Raw genomic sequence first — 16,255 nt, forward strand, 5'->3', positions numbered from 1 at the left:
TTGTGTCTTTTCTTGGCTGTGTACTTTTAGAATAGAGTCATAAGGAACATGGAATTTCCTGAATGACTCTCAAGGGCTTACAATGACTTCAGCCAAATGTTGAGTTGGGATAATTTCCCAGAACAGTGTGAGAATACCCACAGCACAAAAACACTCACTTTTGTTTTTCACATGTCATAGTTACTGCTGCCCTCTCCCAGATGGGAGCTCAAGGTAGAAAGTGAGTTCACTGTTTTTTCCTCCTCATTTTCTCCCGTCACTTCCCACCTTCCCGTTAATGTTGTCACCACATCCCGAGCCCTACAGATTAGGGCCTAATGCATGGCATCTTCTCTCTCCTCTGATACAGGACTTGGCTAATTTTCTTCATCTACGACTCCAATTTTTGCCTTTTTTCCTCTCAAATGAAGCTTCTTATGAATTCCCACCTACACTACTGCAATTCTATGCATCCCTGATTGAACTCAGTTCTACTGAGCAGCAAATATTTGCACTGTTGCCAGGAAAATCTTCCAAAACCACATTTCAGATAATGTCATTCTCTTGTTTTCAAAGTTTCCACAGCTTTTCTTTGTTTACACACGTGCATTTAAAGACAGAGGCTGCCATCCTTATTTAACCTGCCTCGCAACCTTTTGGTATTGTTGGTACCCTGTGTGTTTTATTTTTCTCTGAGTTCATTTAACTTATTTGTCTCTTAGGTACTGTGTCTGCACACCATTACACAATGTCCTCCTCTTTGGATAGAAGTTCCTTCTCCAGAATTTTGAACACAGTAAGCATTTAATTGTTGGATTAAAAGGGGAATGAATTTACCCTTTCTTCCTTGATTATATATTTATATAAGATGGAGAACCATAAGCTTGATGTCAATAATTAGTATGTTTGGATTGCTGAAATATTTTACCTAGAAGTAACTGACTGTTGGATCTCTGCAGAGCTGAATTGAAAAGACATATCTGGAGTAATTTTTTGCCTCTTCCATAATCTCTATTTTTTCTTCCTTCTCCCAGATTAAAGAAGTCTCTGCTGTAGTACATTTTCAGCTTCTCTTGCAGCTAGTAATATGCCTACTATGTCCTATTAGTTGTATACATACTTAGCTGTATGCCTAAGTTTGGCCAACAGTTTGCATGTAGATTTAATGAGTCTCACCTATGGGCTTTACCAATATGTACTGCTCTAGTCTCCACTCTTTTATAGATATTTGGTATGTGATGAAACTTGAATGCCATCTTGGGGCTCTAAGGGGACCATATATTGAAAAATGCAGATATACCCACTTGGCCTAGACCATTTTATTTTTTGAGAATTTCATTCATGGATACTGTATTCACATCATTTCCAGCCCTCCATCCAACTCCTCCTATGCCCATACTCGCCCTCAAGTTCATAACTTATTCAATTATTTTACACACACACACACACACGCACACGCACACACACACACACACACGCACACGCACACACACACAGAGAGAGAGAGAGAGAGAGAGAGAGAGAGAGAGAGACACCCTACCAAGTCTATTTATGATTGTTCATCTGTACACGTTTTTAGGGTTGACCACTTGGGTTTGGACAATGTATTAGGGGATTGTGTCTAAAGAAAACTGATTATCCTCTTTCATTAATTGGAAGTCTTCAATTGCCTGTAGCTCTTCATCTAGGGGTGTGGTATTATGAAGTTTCTTCCATCCACATTGGCATTTTAACTGGTATTGTCACAATGCAGGTCTTGTTGAGGTGACCATATTGCTGAGAGAGATTCCATGGGCACAGCTTTCCTTCACACCTAGAAGTCGCTGTCTTATGTCAGGCATCCTGTCTCTTCCTCCAGCTCTCACAATCCTTCTCCTACCCTCATCTCCAAGTGTAAGGGTGCATTGTTGGTGTATCAATTATTGTTGGGCACTCCTCACACGCTTATTGTCTATGTTGTGATCAGTCATGGATCTCGGTAATAGTCTCCTGTTGAAAAAAAAAAGCTGCTTGATGAGGAGTAGAAGCTATACTTATGAATGGATGTAAGAATAAGCATTTAGAATACAGTTAAAAATGATAATGGTTCAGGAAAATGGTAGCGGTAGGTTCTGCTCTAGAGTCTTTGTCCTGTCCAGCCATAGATAGTTGACTAGGTTTACGTAAGCGCAGTGAATTCCCGCCTAATGAATGGGTCTCAAGTACAGCTAGATGGGTTGGTTACCCTCAAGGTAGAAGTACCACTCTTGCACCACTGCAGATATCTTGCCAGGCCAGTCACTGCTGTGGTTTACACTGTAGGTAGAATAGTGATTATTTATTGCCCTTGGCCACTGGGATAGCACCTTCTGATATTGTGAATCCTGGTTCTCAGGAAGTATTAGAAGAACATTTTCTTAATAGCAGACTCTTAAATTACTATAGTTTGGGGTTATTATAGTCCCTGAAACATTAGCCAAAACATTACTTGGATCATTCTAAGTTATCAATATAATGAATAGATACAATGGAATGAGCCTTCCTAGGCCAACTACCTTGTTATTTTCAATTCTAGGAAAATTAAAGAAAAAACAAACAAACAAACAAACAAACCAGTAACAACAACAACATAACACATTATTATAGACCTGGCACAAAATAAACAAGTAACAAATTAATGAGTAAATAAAAATTTAAAATAGTCACCGAATATTTAAATTTTTGTACTTAAAAGGATGAATCGTTATAGATGAACACAATAGGGAATTATTTTAAACTGATGATTGTATCTATAATAATGATTATTTTAGGATACATCTGGAGATTCTATATTAAAAATTCTTAATGCTGGCCCAACACTGCAGTTGAGAGGAGGCAAGCAGAGGTCCCCACTCTTAAGCTGTGAGTAGGCAAGCTTGATATGTCCAGCTTTAAAGCTGTAGTAGGACAGTTCTTGACTTCACTTTCTTCCTCTCCTCCTTCCTTTCCCCCATCTCTCTCCTACACTTTCCTTAGGTGGGAAAAATTCTGCAGATAGACTAATAGATACAGTACAATGACAATATATTGAATCAAAATCCCATTAACACAGAAAGCTGTGGGAGGGGTGAGCCTGCAGGGTGACAACAGAGGTATTCCAAGGCTTTCCAGAAGGAGGAAGCTGTTGGCGACCTTGAAGAAGAGCTCTTGATGCAGTCTCTGTTGCTGCAGACCTCTGGCTTTCATTGCCTTTCTTCTCTGGCACAGGCGATGGAGTCTAGAGAATTCCTGTGAACCACAAGTCCTCAGGAGTCCATCTGCAGATCTGTGTGTTCATCTGACCTCTACCTGAGTCTATGAAGTAAGGATGCTGCCTGGAAAGACGGGGACCTCCAGGCTGTCCAGCTATGAGCTGGGTTTGTTGTAACATGGGAGTCCAGGCCTGCTCCACACTTCCACAGCTGAAAGATGGGCAGGAGCTCTTACTCTGGCCTACATGAGTTTTTCACAAGCTCTTATGGAATCATTTTGACCAAAGGTTTTTTGAACTTGTGATCAAAGTCTTCCTAGACCATTTCACTGAATTTAGAATCTTCAGCTTAAAGACGAGAGAACAAGAATTAATAAGTGTTGTGTTCTGCTCAGGACTTAAACGTCACCTTTCCTTCAGCCACAAGAATTCCTGCAATTATTCTGAATTGTCACTTTTATTTTAATAATGATAGCATTTTCCTCTAAGATCCATGTTACTGTTCTCCCAGGACTTGTAAAGCATTACCTGTCTCCCAGTAAAATTATCAGTGATGATTTGTTCTGTCTGAGTGATAAAGGGACTTGCATGCTGTCCTTCACCAGCGATTGTTGAAGAAAAAGCAGGAGCAAGGATGACACACTGATAGGCTCTCCTGGCAAACCAACTTCTAGAGTCTGGACTGTGCCCCAGTGTTTCATTATCCCCGGGCCCAGCTCACCCCCTGCTCAGCGCACTGCAGTTAGTTTCTCGTTGCTACAGACTGCTCGACACAGTTCAAAGAAGTAATTATTTATCTTGAGTCATGGTTTCTAGGGTCACTTGGCGTCAAGTACTTCGACAGAACACGATGGCTGTGAGAATGTATGATGAAGGACTTCTTTAGGAGCAGGGACCAAAGAGAGGGACAGGAAGTAGCCAGAGTGGAGAGTTCCCTAAAGTTTCCAGAGTATCCTAAAATAGTGCTTCCGGTCAGAAGTTGGGTTTCTACCACAAGAGCTTGAAGGAGAGACAGTTCAGTCATTTTAAAAGCGTTGTGCCAGATGGACTGTTCCAGATCTGGTCCCCATGCATGTGAGTAGAGAAGAGACATGAGGGAGGGTACAAACACAACTGAAAGGTGACCCCGCTACTGAATCTGCAGAGTCACAGACAGACAGGCTGCCACATGATCTTATGTGCAGAATCTATTGAAGTCACTCAGAAAATGGGATGGGGTTGCCAGAGTGTACCAGAGTGGGTAATGGGGAGCTGGAGCGATGGGGCAGGCTAATGGGATTTCTGTGCCTTGGCTATCCGTAGCCTATAGGCACATAGAGAGGTATAGCCTGTCTCCAGCCCTGTTACCCTTGAATGAACCAACCACTTCTCTGTGAAGGGCTGTTGTACGCGGGACATTTTGTTTAGGTCTCCTGTGTCTCAGGTTCAGCACAGGTCTAGGGCTGCTTCTGCTCCTGGCCTGAGTGCTCCAAACCCTTGTTGCAAAAGAGGGTCTAGGCTGTCTAGATTTAACGACCCGGCAGTGTCCCTCCCACTGGCGAGTTGCTCTCTCTTCCTGCTTTTGGCAGGGCTGGCCTCCGCACCTGCTGCACAGCCCACCCTAGTATTCCTCTGGGCTTCCTCCCACATGGCTTCTGCTCTCCGGTTCATTCTCCACTGCTGTTGGCAGCTCTTTCACCTATTTCGGGCTCCAGGGATTTCAGCTGTCTCCTACTTTTGCTGAAAATGGAGTTTGCAAATTTTCGTTTCCCGTCCTCTTTGTTGCTTTTGGAAATTGTCCAGGTGGAGAAGGAGCTGTATAAAGTGCTTGGGCCAAGTTCACACCACGAGTTGCCTCCTTTGCGGTCCTCTACTTCCATACTTTTTCCCCACTTGAAGACTGTAAACTCCGTTAGGAGACCTCTGATGAGGACGCCTAATAACATGATTATAAAAGTTTTCATGAATGAAAGGTTATTACCAAGATAACGGAAGAGACTATTCATGCTTTGGGTCTCATTTGATTAGACAGCTAGACTCAAGCGAGAACACTTTTTAGTCTCTCTGCATTGGCCACTGTGAGGCTCAAGCTGTTCGTTTCCTCTATTGGATAACAATGAGTGCAATTAAGATCCTAAAGCAACACTCCTAACCTCCTCGCCCTGATTCAATGCATCCAATCTTATACACATTGTCTATCCTATGTGTGTAATTCTGTATTACAAAATGCTATTCTGTCTTTACGCCTACATTTACTTTATGTGTTGGGTGTGTGTGTGTGGGTGTGTGTGGGTGTGTGTGGATGTGGGTGTGTGTTGGGGGGGAAGGTGCCACAGTGCATCTGGGGAAGTCAGAGGACAGCTTGAGGAGTCAGTTCTCCCGTTTCACCACATGGGATCCAGGGCTTGAATTCTGCCCACTGACACATCTCACCCAAGCACCTCTCACTAGACATTCATTTTCCTTACCCTTGAATTACTGAAGAAAAAAGTGACTGTCCTTGTCATTGTAATAAGATACGCAGTGAAGTTGAAAGCAGAAAGAAAAAAAGGGTGCACCAAATTTATAATTGTGCCAGTATTAATTTTAAAGTAATTCATTTCATTGTAAAAATTTGAGAGGGGGGTATTGACCCTTTTCACAGTAGTTTTACTGAGGAAGATAATATCACCTTCTAGTTCAGATTGTACTAATTTTCTAAGATGAACAATGAAAGTTGCAGAAACTCTCTCAAAGCACTCAGACTGCAAGGAGCAATGGTCACACTAACCAGTTCTCCTAAGTGTGGGACCCAACACTTCCCTTCTAATTTCCAGGTACACACGACATGCATTTTTTGCACATGGGCATTATTTTTACATTTTTATTAGATCCGTCCCATGTTTAATCCTATTTGGATGATAGATATGTTCTCATATATTCTACTTCCCTTTTTAAAAAAAAAATAGTGACTCCAGAAACTAAGGACTTGAGGCAGGAAAGAATCAATTTTATTGCTGCTAAATGAAATTGATATTGAAATTGAAACAGCCTTCCTCACTTCTCAATCCCCCATAATTCCTCTCATGCCTTAATTATGGTTTGTCAGGCCTATAATTTGGCTATAATTTGCTTCTCTGAAAAGTTTAAGAAATGAATCATTTGTTTTTAATACTTGTTAGTGAACACCCCCACCCCCTTCACTTTTCCACCTTCTAATTTTGAATATAAATGGTGAATCATGAAGTCACTGGGATTTTCCTAAGCGTATTAGGCAACCTCTTCACATTTCTGGCCTATAAAGAAGCCTAATTTGGGATTTTTATTGCAGGAAGAAGCCATTTATTGTCTGAACAAAATTGTGTTGTTGAAATGTTAAGAGAAGGATGTGTTTATGATGCAAGTTGAGAAAAGTTTATGCTGTCCTATTGCATCTTTTTGGCATAGCATCTTATCATCTTGTTTTAAGCAGATATTGTAGTATTTTCATCATAAAGAAATTAAGTCATAAGAACAAAGTAAAATTATCCCTGCTATGGCCAGCTTCAAAACGACCTGTTACAGGATTGCTGCGTAATAGCAGAACAAGTAAGCTCATTTTTCCAAGGTGGGGTTTTAAGTTTTGACTTAAGAGTAGGCATTCAGTGCTACAGGAGCTGATGAGCAAGTGACTGAAGTGTTATAATCTAGAGAAAGTGGAATACTCACTCGTGCCAGTTTGCCCAGGCTTGCCCTGCTTTTAAACTGGAATTCCAATTCCTGTGAACCCCTTCAGCCTCTGTGTCCTGAGCCAGTGATGACCTAGATAGCAACAGACCTCCTTTCAGTCTTGACAGCCTTGTTTCTGTCAACCTGAATGCTGGCTAAAGTCCCCTCATTTTTCTAAGAGTAATCTTCATCTATATAGTATCTATGGCTGTTACACATTGCAACAGAATTGTGTATTTACAGCAGCCTGCATGGCCAACCAAGCTGGGGAAATTTGTTTTGAAGATCTGTAGATTTACATCCTAATATATAGTTATACATTGTACTTAACTACAAAAGTACTTATCATTTTCTGAAAGCTATCTCAGGACTGGGGAAGTAGCACAGTTGGTAACGTGCTTGTCGTGTGCTGTGAGAGCTGAGTCAAGCTAGATGTGGCGGTATGATGTACCTCTGGTCCTCATCTTGGGGAGGTGGTGACAGGGGACTCAGCAGTCTTCAGGTTCCAGTGAGAATGAGCCAGTCTCAAAAAACAAGGTGAACTGTTCCTGTGGAACAACACCTGAAGCTGAAGTCGAGCTTTCATACATACACGTGTGCACGTATGTCTAAAGATACATGAACATGCTACCCTCTCCACATATACACCAAAGCAAAAATTACCTTTTAAACTGTGCAACTGAAGTTTATCATAGATTTTGCTAATAATTTGTGAGTTTTTTAAAAAACACGTTGGCATCCTGTGGTCTTCCATTATACAACAGCTACTGTAGGGAGTTTTCGAAATAAGTACAAAAGCAAATAAGACACTTTCTGTGCCCTTAGGGGAGTGTGTTCATGTAGGTAATGCTGAGAAAATGTAAATAAAAAGTAAAATATGTGCAACTTTTAAAAAGTGAAGTGTTTAGGCCAGGTGGGCTAATAGACTTTAAACTCTAACTTTTCTTTCTCTCAGTTCTTCTGTCAGTGTAAGTACAGAGCAAAACAAAGAAAGAACAGATATTTTCGGTTTCTTAATTCAACAGTTTAAGATTCAGACTTGTATCTGCCACTTAGATAAACACTTGGGAAACGTGGCCAATGGAGGCTTTCTTCCTCATTCTCAGTCACTTTTACCTTAGTGGTGCATTGGCAAAATGAACCAACTGAGTAGGACAAAAGAAAGCTTAGACTTAAACTTCACTCAGGCAGGTTGCATCTTGGAATCAGAGCTCCTAAGATAATTGAGGACATGACTAATGAAAACAACCTAAGGAGAGAAGGAGGAAAGATGAGGTTGGGGGGGGGGGCAGAAAGAGAGGGAGGGGGAGGGAGGGAGCAGAAGCAACAATCTGGCTTAGATAAACGACTATGATGATTGTTAAGGATAATGGCAGCTTAGTCATACTAGAGGTTGGAGAGATGGCTCGGTGGTTAAGTGCCCTTGTTCTTGCAGAGGACATGGCTTGGGTCCCTATAACCCACATGGTGGCTCACAACTAATAACACAAGTTCCAGAGGGAATCTGACACCCTCTTCTGAGCTCTGCAGTCACGGTGCATGCATGCGGTGTGCATATACATGTACATATGCAGGTAAAACACTCGTGGACATAAGATAAAAATAAATCTTTGAAAAAATAAAATCATATTATACGTTATTGTTTAAATTATAGAATTAGCTAGTGCCAAAACTCCACCCTTGGATGTTTCAGTAATACATTCCAATTTCAGTTCAAGTTTTACTCACTTGTAACTGATAAGATCTCAACCAATATGTAGCACAAATTCTTTGGAAAAAGAAGAGAACAATAAAATTGTATCTGAAGTGACTTAAATATATACCCAAGAAGTCCAAAGTGTGTTTAAAAGTTCTTTCACATATCTATTTTCATTTCAAGCTTGTAGGGGATTTTGTGTCATTCTTCAAAATAAATGTTCCTTTTTTTCAACTGAAAAAAAAATAACGTGGTTCAGAAAGGAACTAAAAATAGAAATTTACATATACACAGCATTGGCTCATGTGTTTGATACAAATCATTTAAGTTCCACAAATGAGTACAATTTGAATTAGTATTCCCACTGAACAGACAAAGATTATAAGATTTGGTTTGATTACATCATGTATTGAAGATTATAACGTTACAACATTAACAGACAACACTCACATCTAGGTTCAGTTTCAGTTGTGTGTAAGCCTAGTTTCTGTAACATCCATATGGATTACGAAGGACACAGAGCCTGGGAGCATCAACGTCTGCATGTGCCAGACTAATTTTAAAGAGATGAACATAAGGTTAAATATAAGAACAACTGCAACAACCTCTGCAACAGGGGTGGGGAGCACACATTAAATATTATGAACTAAAAAAAAAAAGCATAAAGAGAAAGCTGGAAGCCCTAGGAAGGAACTACCAAGCTAAACACGTAATATAAGCTTGTGCAGGAAATTAATTCCAGCTGTATATAGTTTATATTCCCAAGGGAGCCTGGGACTCCGGTGAGCCTTGTATTGCCACTGAAACCTTTGGTAAGTTGAGCTGCAGAAAAAGTCTGGTGGGATGGGTAACACAAGAGAGCCGAGGAAACTGAGTGGCAAGCAGAGGGCACTGCCTTGGGAGACTACTGAATTTCCTTCTTCGCTGTGAAGGTGGTAACCATAGGAAGTTACGGCCATAGGCCTTGACCACAAGTATTTTTCTGTTCAGTCTCATAGTTATTTAAACCTTGATTATTTTTCTGTCCTGGATGAAACCCGTGACTTGCTGCCTGAGGATCAGTAAGAAGTGGTTATCAGAATTGCTTTAAGTATAGAAATATATTTTAAAGTTATTTTGAAAATAAATCACGTGAGGATGCTGAAGAATTTTTTTTTTACAAATATTCCTTAAATATGAGTGAATATGTTAATGTTATGCATGTACATACACACTCAGTCAGTGAACTTTCTAGGACGGAAGGGACAGGATCATGAATCCTCAATTGCATCCAAGGTGCTATGGGTAATGATAGCTTCCAGGGCAGAGAAAGTCAGTTTTCCTTAAGGATGTGGATCCTGGTAGGTCAACCAGGCTCCAGGGGATGGTCCCACACCCAAGAGAACAAGAACAGCATACATTGAAACCGGTGGGTTCTAACTTTTCATATGAAACTCTCAAAGAATTAATACAAATATTCTTAATACCCATGTGCCTATGTGGCTAAAAAAAGAAACATTTAAAGTTAGTTATTATTAATTTAATAATCCACAATTGATATAAAACATAAAACATCAAGTCTAGAGTGATTGTTTTCCTGTTTTGTGGAGGGAGAAGGAGCAACTGAATTAATATTTTGCTCATTCAATAGCACCAAACATTTATGTGGCATTCCGCATAGGTAACTCTCTCACCTATGTTACCATATTTAAGTGTTTGACTTTTCATCCAGTGTCTGTCAGGCATGATGGCTGGACTGGATCTTGCTTTTAGCCTTCAGGTGTGGGTTTGTGTCTAAAACAGCTTTGTAAAACTATGAGAAATTTTATTCCTATGTTCATTCATAGTCTGAAAATAGAACCGACCATCTCCATAGACATTATCTCTAAAAGTGCCAATCTAATCACATGGAAAATCAGTGCATCCCCTGAGGGAACCCCCTCAGATCTGCCAGCTTGCCACATGTACATATATGGAAACCAGAACAGTAATGGTCAGACCTTGTGATCAGCTCTCATAAGTCTGTGTTATGTACCTTGCTTTCCACTGCGAAGCCAGAAAGAACTCTCTATAATCATACCCCTTTAAATAAACCAAAGTCAAGCTCCATGGGGTTAGGTGGCCCACTAGAAAGTAGGTTACCAGTGAATGCTGAAGTTGTGGTTTTGACTTGCGTCTCCCAAGTGATGCATACTTGGGCACCCGAAGACACAGCAGAAGGTTCACAGCAGAGAATGATGACAGTGCGCATCTCTTTTACACGATCCATGTCCTATTTCTATCTCTTCTTTTGAGAACTGCCTCTTCAAGCCTTTTGTCTCAAGTCTTAATTAGATTGTTATTTTTTTCAGTTTTTAATTGTAATTGATTCACATTACATCCTAATTGTAATCCCCCTACTCTTATCTTCTTGTTCCCAGCCTCCCTCCCTCTTCTGCCCTATTCCCCTCCTCCAGACCTCTGACAGGTGGGGTCCTACCCTCCCCTTCCCCACAGCCTATCAGCTCTCATCTGGATAACCTGCATCTCCTTCCTCTGTGTTTCCACAGGTCCTCTCTGCCAAGGGGCAGTGATCAAATTTCAGGCACCAGAGATCCTCTCAGAGGCAGTACCCCTGCTCTCCTTTCTCCCTTCCCCATGTGGAGAATGAGCAGTCCGAAGGCTATATCTTACTGATGGGGGGGGGGGAGGTGGGGTGGGGGCTAGATTTTCTGCTTGCAATGTCCTTGGTTGGTGCGTCCAGATCTGCCAGCCTTGATAGTCTCCTTGTGGAGCTCCTGACAACCTCCCTCACATCCTTCCATCCCCCACTCTTCCATACACCTCTCTGCGCTTCTCTCAGAGTCTGGCTGCAAGTCCCAGTATCTGTCCTGGTCCCCCACTGAGTGTAGTCTCTCAGAGGACATATATGTTGGGCTAATATCCATGTATAAATAAGGATATACCATGCATGTCTTGCTGGGTCTGGGTTACCTCACTCTAGATGATCATTTCTAGTTCTATCGATTTGTCTGCAAACTTTAAGATTTCCTTGTTTTTAGTAGCTGAGTAGTACTCTATTTTGTAAATGTACCAGTTTATTTATCCATTCTTCAGTTGAGGGACATCTAGATTGTTTCCAGATTCTGTCTATTATGAATAAAGCCGCTATGAATGTAGTTGAGCAAATGTCCTTGTTGTATGTTGGTGCATCTTTTGGGTATATGCTCAGGAGTGGTGTAGCTGGTTCTTGAAGTAGCAGTATTCTCAATTTCCTGAGAAAGCACCAGATTGATTTCCGAAGTGATTGTACAAGTTTGCACTCCCACCAGCAATGGAGGAGTGTTTCCTTTTCTCCACATCTTCAACAGCATGTGTTGTCACTTGAGTTTCTGCTCTTAACCATTCTGGTAGGTGAAAGATGGGCTCTCAGAACCATTTTGATTTACACTTCCTCAATAACTAAGGACGTTGAGCATTTCTTTAAATGCTTCTTAGCCATTTGAGATTCCTTGGTTGAGAATACTCTGTTCAGCTCTGTACCACATTTTTTGATTGGGTTATTTGGTTTGGTGGTGTTTAATTTCTTGAGTTCTTTATATATTTTGGATATTAGCACTTTGTTGGATGTAGGTAAAGATCTGTCCCCCATCTGTCATTTTGTTCTTTTGACAGTGTCCTTTGCCTGATAGAAGCTTTTTAGTTTCATGAGGTCCCATTTATTGATTGTTGACCTTAGATCCTGAGCTGTTGGTGTTCTATTCAGGAAGTTGTCTCCTGTGCCAATCAGTTAAAGGATCTTCCCCACTGTTTCTTCTAACGGATTTAATGTGTCTGGTTTTATGTTGAGGTCTTTAATCCATTTGGACTTTAGTTTTGTGCAAGGTAATAAACATGGCTCTATTTGCATTTTTCTGCATGTAGACCTCCAGTTAGACCAGCATCATTTGTTGAAGATGCTATCTTTTTTCTCATTGTATGAATTGGGCTTCTTTGTCAAAAATCAAGTGTCCATAGGTTTATTTATGGTTCTTTAATTCTATTCCATTAATCGACCTGCCTGTTTCTTTGCTAGTACCATGTCATTTTTATTACTGTTGCTATACAGTACTGATTGTTGTTAGTTGTAGGATTCCTTCACATACTTTGAATAAAATCTGTTATCAGATGCATATCTGGACCCACCCCTATGACCACTGACCTGTTATGTACCATAGCTATAAAGTAGGAAAATCTCCACACTATTCATCAACATATAGATAAAGAAATTGAGATTTTATATAAACAATCAATTGTTCTTCTATCTAGGAAGGAAGTCCTATGATATCCTAAATGGATGTGGATGAAACTTGAGGACATTATGCTAATTATAGTAAGCTATCACACAAAGGCGAATACTGCATGATTACCTTTGAGGTGAGTCATTGTCTTAGTTTTAGGCTTACTACTGCTGTGATGAAACACCACAGCCAAAATAGCTTGGGGAGGATTTATTTAGCTTACACTCCAGATCACTGTTCATCACTGGAGGAAATTGGACCAGAAAGTCTAACAGGTAAGGAACCTGGAGGCTGGAGCTGATGCAGAGGCCATGGAAGAGTGCTGCTTGCTGGCTTGCTCCTCATGGCTTGCTCAGTCTGCTTTCTAATAGAATTTGGGACCATCAGCCCAGATGTGGCTCCACCAACAATGGGTTGGGCCTTTCCCTGTCAATCATTAAGTAAGAAAATGTCCTCCATCTCAATCTTATGGAGGCATTTTCTTAATTAAGCTCCTTCTTCTCTAATGATGATCGCTTGTGTGAAGTTGAAGAAAGAAAGGAAGAAAGAAAGAAAGAAAGAAAGAAAGAAAGAAAGAAAGAAAAGAGAGACAACACAGTTATCTAAAATAATCAAGTTCATTAAATAAGAAGGTAACTGCTGGAGCAATAGCCCAGTAGTTAAGTGTAAAATGGCTGCTCTCCCAGAGGAGTTTGAGTTCCGTTCCCACAACCTACACTGTGGTTCACAACTATCTGTGAGTCCAGTTCCAGGGGACCTGAGACTTTTTTAATGCCCTCTGCAGGTACTGAGTATGCAAGTGATACAGAGACATACATGCAGGCAAAACATTCACGTACACAAAAGAAGTCTGTTTTAAAGGAAGGGGAGGGGAGGAGGGAAAATAGTTGTTATCAAGGCATGGGTTGCAGTGTTGACATATACTGCTTTAAAAGATCCTCTATATAGTATGAAAACATTCTAGATATTTAGTGTACAATCTTATAGTTATCAAACCTTCATTTTACACTGAATAATGTTTAGGAAGAAGACTGGAGTTATGGCTCAGTAGTAGAGTGTTTGCCTAAGAAGTGACTGTCTAGGTTCAATCCCTAGCTTCAGAAAAGAAAAGAAAGTAAAAGAAAAAAAAATGCCCAAAAGGAGAGATATTAGATTCTTAAAAAATCAATTAAAAAAATCTTAAAACCACTAAGAAGGAAAGGATGAGGAAACTTAAAATTAACAAAATCTATTCCACATATTAAATATATTTATATCTAAATACATTTCAGGCCATCACTTGGCCAAGCTTTGTTTTGCTGGTATGATCTTGGGGAAAGGCTGCCTGGTGGAAAGTAGGTCTAAGAGAGTCCAGAGATGGATCTCTGAGCCCCTCCCCTTCACCTGATGGGGAATGGTGCTCCAGGCTTGTGTTTCCAGTACAAGTCCCCTCCATGTGCTCTCCCACAGACGCTAGCTGCCCTAAATTTATCTCCTTTGGGAGCAGAAAGGGAGTGTGGATGGATGTTTAGTTCTGACCTTGAAAGAAGCTGGGAGGAAAACATTTCTTTTCTTGCCTTTTCTCCTTGACAGTCAAGGCGCTCTCTGGTTTTAGAAGCACAAGCGTGGTTGCATTTTCGGCTACAAACGGCTAGCTGTTTTAGGAACTACAGTCGGCTGGGAGGCTGGAGGACTGTGGAAACTCTGATGGAGAAGGTGAGGGCCTGGCCAACGGAGAGCATTTTGGTGGGTCTAATGATTTTGGGAAAAATCTCTGCAAGGCTGGAACATTTTGCCACACGTAAGTGGTTATTTCCTTAGCCTCCCTGCATTCACTGAGTACTCTGTGTAGCTGACCAGAGGCTGAAAGAGCTGGAAAACAGTCTCCCCTCAGGAGAGAGATTCAATTTAGGTTTTCCAAATGTGTGGCATGTAACAAAAGCCTGTATTTCTTTTCATTCCAAAGGAGATCTGCCTCGTTCTGGTTCATTTAATTCTTGGAAACATAGTTTTATATGTCCAGAAAGCCCTTTGAGCCCTTTGAGGGAGTATTGCAAAGGTCTTACCCCCCACCATGCCCCCCTTCTCTGGAAGCAGGAAATAAGTTCTGCCAAATGCAAATGAGCTCAGACTCTTAACAGGCAAAGTGTCAAAGCACAGAATGCTACAGCATTTTGAGAACGCATGCCTTACACAACTGATGTTCGGGGGGGGGGGGGGGGGTTGAAAAACTGCAGGAAGTCACACCGACCTATTTAAAGTTTGCCATTTTAGAAGCACAAATGTGTCTAGAACTTCCTTACATTTATGTTAGGAAGCCAAAAGACCTTTCCTTCCTGCTTTATGGTGGTTTCAGAATCCTCGGGGGACTTTATCAAAGACTTGTGTCTCTGGAGTTGTCTGTGTGCTTTTGGAACCACACCGTCTCCCTGCCTGAGTCACATACCCTAAATGGTCTGACATAATGCTGAGCACCTGAAAGACAGCGTGGGCCACTGCTGTCCTTCCAAGGGTTAACACAGCAGGTTCCAACGCAATGAGGCAACCACAGAAACAGGATAATAAATGTGACACTCTCAGAATATCACTAGCAAATATTTGAGCTTATCAAATAACGGAGGAAGTAGTTTAGTTACAAATAAACCAATCTCTCATAAAACAAGTTTTCACCCAGGGTCATTTCATTGAGCTGGAGACAGCTAGAGGCCACTCTAGGCAGAACTCCCACTCTGTGTACACTTCGTAACAGCCTCTCATGATTAATGGACAGAGAGGGGGAGGGGGAGGCCCTGTAGCTAGCTAGCTGGAGCTGAACTTCCTATCAGCCATACAGCCATAAACAGCAGGTCAGGATTACAGGAAGGGAAGTGGCCGTCTGCTGGGAACATAGCTGGGTTTGTGCTCGCTTCCCCTGACGCCCGCCTTCTTTCTCTCTCACAGCTCTCTCTCTCTCTTTCTTTCTCCCTGTATAGCAGAGACCATCGTCACCTAGAAACTATAGTAGATGTCACTGCTTGGCACTTTCTGTGCAAAGAGGACAAGTATGTGGGCTCAAGGGGGGTGGCGGAAAGCTACTCTTAAAGCCACAGAGACTGCGTTGACGTTGACTAGGAGATGGAAGGAGGCTGTTTTTCTGGAGCCTTTGAAATCAGCATGGCGAAAGCATCTGATTTGGATTCCAGAAAAAAAAAATACAGGCAATGTTTGGGGGTAAGGGGGTGGGGGTGGAGCGTTGTGGAGCCTCTTGTTCCAAAGCAAAAGTCTCGTTGCGATTAAGAAGAAATACATATCCTGGCATTGTGACAGCAGTTCAGCAAGTAAAAAAAGAAAAGTCTGGAAAGCTGCTAGAATTTTGGGGTGTGAATGTTCATCTCTGGTGAAATAGAAATATGTCCATTTCTGAATTTTAGTTTTGCAGAAAATTTGTTTCATTCCCCTGAAGGATAATAAAAAATAAAGTGTGAATTAAATGAAATATAGGAATAGAAG

At 41.2% G+C, this 16,255-nt stretch overlaps 1 long non-coding RNA gene across 1 annotated transcript; it reads left to right on the forward strand.

Moving 5' to 3' along the window:
* The first annotated feature begins 4,196 nt into the window (after positions 1–4,196).
* LOC311589658 lies at positions 4,197–14,903 on the forward strand. The gene is made up of 3 exons (XR_014776601.1): positions 4,197–4,261; positions 12,816–12,923; positions 14,360–14,903. It is a non-coding gene; the product is annotated as an uncharacterized lncRNA (long non-coding RNA).
* Positions 14,904–16,255: the final 1,352 nt, after the last annotated feature.

Source organism: Acomys minous, assembly GCF_964271855.1.
Source record: "Acomys minous genome assembly, chromosome: 18".
Classification (NCBI taxonomy): Eukaryota; Metazoa; Chordata; class Mammalia; order Rodentia; family Muridae; genus Acomys; species Acomys minous.